At 37.8% G+C, this 6,374-nt stretch overlaps 1 non-coding gene across 1 annotated transcript; it reads right to left on the bottom strand.

Moving 5' to 3' along the window:
• Positions 1–993: 993 nt before the first annotated feature.
• On the bottom strand, positions 994–1,100 carry LOC145637528 (small nucleolar RNA R71). Its single transcript, XR_014114302.1, has one exon. It is a non-coding gene; the product is annotated as a small nucleolar RNA R71 (small nucleolar RNA).
• Positions 1,101–6,374: the final 5,274 nt, after the last annotated feature.

Genomic DNA, 6,374 nt, shown 5'->3' with positions numbered 1-6,374 from the left:
TAGAGAAGCCATTGATAACTCGAGAGAGACCATTGGTATTATTCATGGATTACTTTTCCTCTTAAATCAATTGAATTATGTGTTAGGGGTAGAACGACTATTGCATTAATTGTATTCGTGGTGAAGCTTGATCTTGGATGTTTTTAGCATTAAATTGTCATTTTATTTAGATTTAACCATTTTAACTAGTCCTTTAGATATTGATTCTCATTTATTTGAATTGGTTACTTGCTTGGTAATTGCTTGAGTCTATTTAATTGGTTGAAACATAGTCTCTTGGGATCCGACCCTTGCTTGCCCGTCTACATAGTAGTGGTCTAGTTAGGTTTATTTTTGTTAGGTACGCGACACGCCTATCAAATTTTGGCGTCGTTGCCGGGGACTGACGGTTCTATATTAGTTATTTGTGATTCGTTTTTACTAAGCTTTATCTGTTGCTTCGGCTATTGTCTCTTGTGTTCTTGATTTCTTTGCTTTTAGTTCTTTGTTGCATGCAAACTCGACGTTCAGGGTCAGACGATTTAATTCCACTTGATTCTGAAATTGAAGCAACTGCAAGGAGACGAGGAGGTAGAAGAAGAAGGAGGAATCAACACTTTAATTAGAAACATGGTCGATCCAGGCACAAAGTCTCTTTTGGAATATGGCATTCCCGATACCACAACGGTACTCCTCTCTAGCATTGTCAGACCACCCGTTACTGCTCAGAATTTTGAATTGAAGCCACAATTCATTCAATTCATCTCTAATAATTCATTTGCAGGCACACCTCACGAATGCCCTGTCAGTCATATTGATAGTTTCTTGGAAAAATGCGATACCATGAAACTAAATGGTGTTACAGATGATGCTATTAGACTTCGCCTGTTCCCTTTCTCATTACGGGATAGAGCGAAGGAATGGTTGAGAGATGAAGGTACTGGCTCTTTTGATATATGGGACAAACTGGTGAAAGCTTTTCTAGTCAAGTTCTTGGGACAAGAAAAGACCGCGAGGTTGAGAAATGAGCTATCTACATTCGGGCAGTCAGATGATGTGTCCTTATATGAAGCATGGAGGAGGTTCAAGCGATTGCAGAGACAATGCCCTCATCATGGTATTCCTGAATGGATGTTGATCCAAACCTTTTACAATGGCTTGACTCATGAGTTCCGAATCTACATTGATGCTGCATCTGGGGGTTCTCTTCTTACTAAGAACCCAACTGAGGCAAAGGAGCTAATTGAGAAGATGGCGGCAAATGATAATTACCATCCAGGAGGACGACGTAATGTTAAAAAGGGAGGTATGCATGATGTTGATGCTCTAACCCTTTTAACTAGCTCTATGCAGGCATTGACAAGCAAGTTTGACAACTTCCAAGCAACATCTTCTGGCTCACCTGCTGAAACTTGTCAAATGTGTAATGTACAAGGTCACATTGCCCCTGATTGCCCACAAAATTCACAGGAGATGTTGATTGAGGAAGCTAATGCATTCTACACTTCAAATCCCAAAAGGCCATATGATCCTCACTCAAACACATACAATGAAGGTTGGAAACATCACCCAAATTTCTCTTACAAGAATACCCAAGCTCAACAAAATCCCCCTCCACCACCACCTCGAAATAATAACTATAATGCTCCACCCGGTTTTCAAGCAAGACCACCTCTAGTCCAACAACCTATGCAACCACCTCCACAAAAATCCAACCTTGAGCTGATGCTTGAGAATTTCGTTACCACAACGAACACCAACATCCAACAACTACAAGCTCAGAACAAGCTCATGGAAAATCAGATAAGTCAACTTGCTCATCAAGTTGGCCAATCTTTGAAGACTCTGGGCACTTTTCCGGGTCAAACAGAGCAACCACCGAAAGGGCATATGAATGCTGTGACTTTGAGGAGTGGAAAGCAATTGGAAAATCCTCCCATGAGAGAGCCATCCAAGGAGGTTGTTGACGAGGTAGTCCCAAAGGAGAAGGTGGTCGATGGTACTGCGAATGAGGAAGATCCAAAGGCATCAACTCCACCACCACTTATCCCATATGTGCCAACAGTTCCTTTCCCGCAAAGATTGGCCCAAGCTAAGTTAGAGAAGAAGTATGAAAAATTTCTCGATATTTTGAAGAAGCTTCACATCGACATTCCATTCTTAGATGCAATATCCGAGATGCCATCTTATGCAAAATTCTTAAAAGATATGCTCTCTAACAAGAAAAAGTTAGAGGAGAATGCTACTGTTGTGTTGAACGCGGAGTGTAGTGCTATTTTGCAAAATACACTTCCTAAGAAATTAGGTGATCCGGGTAGCTACTCAATTCCAGTAAAGCTTGGGGATATAGAGATCAACAAGGCATTATGTGATCTTGGTGCAAGTGTGAGTCTCATGCCGCTCTCTATTTGCAAGAAGCTTCAAATGGGTGAACTAAAGCCTACACGCATGTCTCTACAACTTGCAGATAGGTCGGTTAAATTTCCCTTGGGTATACTTGAAGATGTTCCTTTTCGTGTGGGAAAATTCTTTATCCCATGTGACTTTGTTGTGATGGATATGGAAGAGGATGCACATGTCCCTATTATACTTGGTAGACCATTCATAGCCACTGCAGGTGCAATCATTGATATGAAGAATGGAAAAATCACTTTTGAGGTGGGAGACGAGAAAATGGAGTATTTACTCTTGAACTCTATGGGAACTCCTTCCATGGGAGAGACTATTTGCCAAGTGGATGTCTTTGATGACTTAGAACGTGAGCAATTTCCCTTGATCAAGACGGATGATACACTTGAAACGGTGTTGGTGGGAAGTGCCAATGAGGAAGATTGGGAAACAAGGGAGTACACACGGCTACTTGAGGAAGGAAAAGCAAATCCAACCACCGCTCTTGTGAAGGAAGTCCTTAGTGTATCGAGTGTTGGGGAGAGTACTACGTCTCCCGAGGTAGAGTTGAAACCCCTTCCCTCTACTCTTAAATATGTATATCTTGGTCCTAATAACATATATCATGTTATTGTTAATGCTGAGCTTAATGACACAAAATTAGAGCAACTGCTCATTGTTTTGAGAAAATATAAAAGTGCTATTGGGTACACCATTGATGATATTAAGGGTATTAATCCCTCATTCTGTATGCATAAGATAATTCTTGAGGACGATCATACCTCCTCCATAGAACCTCAAAGACGACTTAATCCAAACATGATGGAGGTAGTTAAAAAAGAGGTTCTTAAATTACTTGCTGCGGGAATAATTTACCCTATCTCAGATAGTAAGTGGGTTAGTCCTGTACAAGTAGTTCCAAAGAAAGGAGGTATGACCGTTGTCAAGAATGACAAGGGTGAGCCAATCGCCACTAGAACTGTTACAGGTTGGCGAATGTGTATTGATTACAGGTGGTTGAACAAGGCCACCCGGAAGGATCATTTCCCCCTCCCATTTATTGATCAGATGCTTGAACGTTTGGCTAAGCATTCCTTTTTCTGCTACTTGGACGGATACTCTGGTTTCTTTCAAATTCCCATCCGTCCATGCGATCAGGAAAAGACTACTTTCACATGTCCCTATGACACCTTCGCCTATCGAAGAATGCCATTTGAATTATGTAATGCTCCAGCCACGTTTCAACGTTGTATGATGGCAATTTTCTCAGGTCTTATTGAACATTCAATGGAAGTTTTTATGGATGACTTCTCTGTCTATGGAACATCTTTTGATGTATGTCTCGAAAATTTGGAAAAGGTGCTCCATAGATGTAAAGAAGTTAATTTAATTTTGAACTGGGAAAAATGCCATTTTATGGTACAACAAGGAGTTGTTCTAGGCCATGTGGTGTCAAATAAGGGTATTGAGGTTGATAAAGCAAAGATAGAGGTCATTGAGCGACTACCCCCTCCTAATTCTGTAAAAGGAATTCGGAGTTTTCTTAGTCATGCAGGATTTTAATTTATAGGCGTTTTATTAAAGATTTTTCGAAAATCGCTAGACCTCTAACTGAGCTTTTGGCCAAAGATGCCCCATTTGTATTTACTGATGCTTGTCTTGAGGCTTTTTACAGGTTGAAGGAAGCATTGATCTCCGCTCCCGTTATGCAACCTCCGGATTGGACCCTACCATTTGAAATTATGTGTGATGCTAGTGATTATGCAATAGGGGCCGTCTTGGGGCAACGGAAGGATAGAAAACTTCACGCCATTTATTACTCTAGTAAAACTCTTGATTCTGCCCAAATGAATTATGCCACGACTGAAAAAGAGATGCTAGCAGTAATTTATGCAATAGAGAAGTTTCACTCATACCTTGTTGGTTCGAAGGTGATAATTCACACAGATCATCACTAGTAGAAAAAACGCATTAGGCAGCGGTTCAAACCCGGTCTAAGGCACCGGTTTGAACCGCTGCCTATTTGAGGGGTGCCAAAAACCTACTTTTTGGCACCGGTTCAAAATCGGTGCCATAGGGTTTAATAGGCACTGGTTAACCGGTGCCATAGGGTAGCATAGGCACCGGTTAACCGGTGCCTAATACTGCTCTCCCGCCATTTTTTTTTTGGGTGGTGGATAGTTTAGGCACCGGTTCCTGCCTAACCGGTGCCTTTTGTATAATTTTTTTTTTTTTCGTTTTTTTTTTCCATCGTGCAATAATATTTTTTAAAAAAAACCTGCAATAATAATAACCTGTAATTCCAGCAATTATATTAAATATAATAATTAATAATTTTATTATTATAATAACTAATAATAATATTATTAATTATTATATACAAAAATAATATTAGATACAAGAATTCAATTATATATATATATATAGATATAAATATTCCCAAACGCAATACAAAAAAAAAAAAGTTGCTTACATATACAAATAATAGTAAGTACACATATATAATGAATAATAAGTTATATATAGTTCAAAAGTTAACATAAATAATTTATAATTACAATGCATGCCATTTACATGTTGAAGGTGATGAAAGACGCCAACATGTCACGAACTTCATTAAGCTCCTTGATTGTCAACAGACCATCCTTTTGGACCTTGAAAAACTTGAAATACAAAAACATTATTTTAAAAATAATTAATTAGGCAAAAAATATGTATTTTATCAAATATTACCTATACGACTTCTATATAGCCCATTTATTACATTACTTATCAAATGAACTATTTCTTTCTCATAACATGTCAATATTGGATAGTTGTATGTGTGTAAGCCCTAAAATTGTATAGGAGAGCATTTTGTTAAGGTTTATGACGGTTTTTACCCAAAATGGCCCGAATATGGCCTATATGACCTTACTTTGCCCATTTCCTACATTTCTTATTAAATGAACTTTATTTATCCCATAAAATGTCAATATTATCTAGTTATAGGTGTATAAGGAAAGAAATCACATCAAAAGAGCATATTAACACAAAATGGCCCTAATATGGCCCATATGACTTCTATTCAACCCATTTTCTACCTTTCTTGTGAAATAGCCTTTTTGTTTCTCATAACATGTCATTGTTGGATAATATTAGGTGTCTAAGGCTAGAAATCACATCAATATAGCATTTCAAGAAGTTTAACAACGCATTTTACTCAACATGGCCCAAATAGGGCTTATATGACTTCTATGTAGCCCATTTTCTACATTACTTATCAAATGAACTATTTCTTTCTCATAACATGTCAATGTTGGGTAGTTGTATGTGTGTAAGCCCTAAAATTGTATAGGAGAGCATTTTATTAAGGTTTACGACGCTTTTTACTCAAAATGGCTCGAATATGGCCTATATGACCTTACTTTGCCCATTTCCTACATTTCTTATTAAATGAACTTTATTTATCTCATAACATGTCAATATTATCTAGTTATAGTTGTATAAGGAAAGAAATCACATCAAAAGAGCATATTAACACAAAATGGCCCTAATATGGCCCATATGACTTCTATTCAACCCATTTTCTACCTTTCTTGTGAAATAGCCTTTTTGTTTCTCATAACATGTCATTGTTGGATAATATTAGGTGTCTAAGGCTAGAAATCACATCAATATAGCATTTCAAGAAGTTTTAGGACTTACCTCATCAAGCTGTTGAGTGTCCGTACAATGAGTCACAATGTCAAGCATGAATCTCATCACATACAAAGCACAATCAAGTCCATTATCTTGTTGTGCGCACTAGCATATGACAAACAAATCACATCAGTGAAACATGCAAAGGAAATGAGCAAATATTTACTACCATAGATTTTCAAGATAATCACAATAATATCATGTAAATTACCAACGGTGTCTTCCATGTTGGACCCTTTGGAGCACGACAATGTAGCTTCTTCATAACACTGTAGTATAAAAAAATACAATCAAATTTGATTAGTCGTATGATTACTAAATTAGTT

This window comes from Chenopodium album, chromosome 6 (genome assembly GCF_948465745.1).
Source record: "Chenopodium album chromosome 6, dcCheAlbu1.1, whole genome shotgun sequence".
NCBI lineage: Eukaryota > Viridiplantae > Streptophyta > Magnoliopsida > Caryophyllales > Amaranthaceae > Chenopodium > Chenopodium album.
Note: the sequence above shows the minus strand (reverse complement) of the source record. Positions and strands in the feature narration are given on the sequence as shown.